The 1,191-nt window shown below is 39.3% G+C and overlaps 1 protein-coding gene across 1 annotated transcript in view; it reads left to right on the top strand.

Annotated features, from left to right (window-relative positions):
• The window catches only part of EGR_11200 (hypothetical protein), a gene marked incomplete at both ends in the record, with an annotated part of 3,233 nt that overhangs the window by 1,025 nt on the left and 1,017 nt on the right, over positions 1–1,191 (top strand). The window lies entirely within an intron of this gene.

The raw sequence follows: 1,191 nt of genomic DNA, 5'->3' as shown, positions 1-1,191 counted from the left end.
GAGCAAGTCCTTTTGGTCTAATACTTTGAAATATGCTCGTTCCTAAAATGGCTGGATTTCTAATTTTCCTGCCTTATTTAATTGGCAAATATCAATCAGTAACAAAACTTACCTACTAATGCTTACAAATAGGTTTAGGGCATTTCGACTTGAACAAATGCATGGCGAGTCTCACAAATCTTCTATTCTCTGTTCCTAGTGCTCTTAGAACAACCCGGTGGATTTAATTTCGACATGTTTATTAGGGGGAAATTGATCGGGCGAACAAATACAAAGTTTGGGAAGGGGGGAGAAAGCGCAATCGCACTTAGGTACGAGAGCTGACGACCCTGTCATCAGATTCGAATTACAATCTTGTCTCCTCCCTGAAAGGCCCGTTAAAACAGCATAAGTATCAGGCAAATTCACAAGGGCGAAAGACATGCTAAGGCCCGAACCCCGCTAGAAAACATATAGACACGCCGTACGAGCAGTAAGCACATTATCTTTACCAAAGACCTCTTCTTCCGAAGTTCACTTCTCCATTACCCCATTTGGGAACTTGGCAGAAAGTAGGCCCTCCCATTTTCAGTGGCGCACAAAACATGCTATTTTATGCAGGCGCGAATTGCAGAAATCCCGATCGTCAGGGGAAAATAATGCTGCTCAGTGTCATAGCATAAATGATAAGGAAATTTTTGGGGGCATTTGCAAAACTACATTTCCGTTAACCGTGGGCAAATTTGTATGGTCATTTTCTAAATTTATCTGACTGGCTGCTGTGTAAAACAACGCTTAAGTACATCAAGATATCCTAATACCATTTGATTTAGTTTTGTCCAAACTGCTAAATTTGTTTCTACGTTAAATTTGATTTTGTTTACTTCGATTTCAAGACTCGACATTAAATAAATGCGCAATTGTAACTTTGAGGAATTTAAAATGTAAACAAGTTATTTAGCATGCCAAAATGCGAACATTTGATTCAAATTACCATAACAACTAGTGACATTTTATCGGTGCCCTTACCATTATCTTCAGATACATCACCATGGCCCATACATGCCACTCCAAATACCGCGCAATTCAACAGAGGGCTTTTTTCGCTATAATCGCCGTAATTATTTGCAAAAACAGTGGTTATTTATGACCAATCTGTTGCCCTCCCGATGTCAAGACAGTGTTATTAGTGCATTAAAATATGACATTTGG

The sequence above is a fragment of the Echinococcus granulosus genome (assembly GCF_000524195.1).
Source record: "Echinococcus granulosus chromosome Unknown EG_S00493, whole genome shotgun sequence".
Taxonomy (NCBI): Eukaryota; Metazoa; Platyhelminthes; class Cestoda; order Cyclophyllidea; family Taeniidae; genus Echinococcus; species Echinococcus granulosus.
This window is presented reverse-complemented; position numbering and strand designations above follow the sequence as displayed.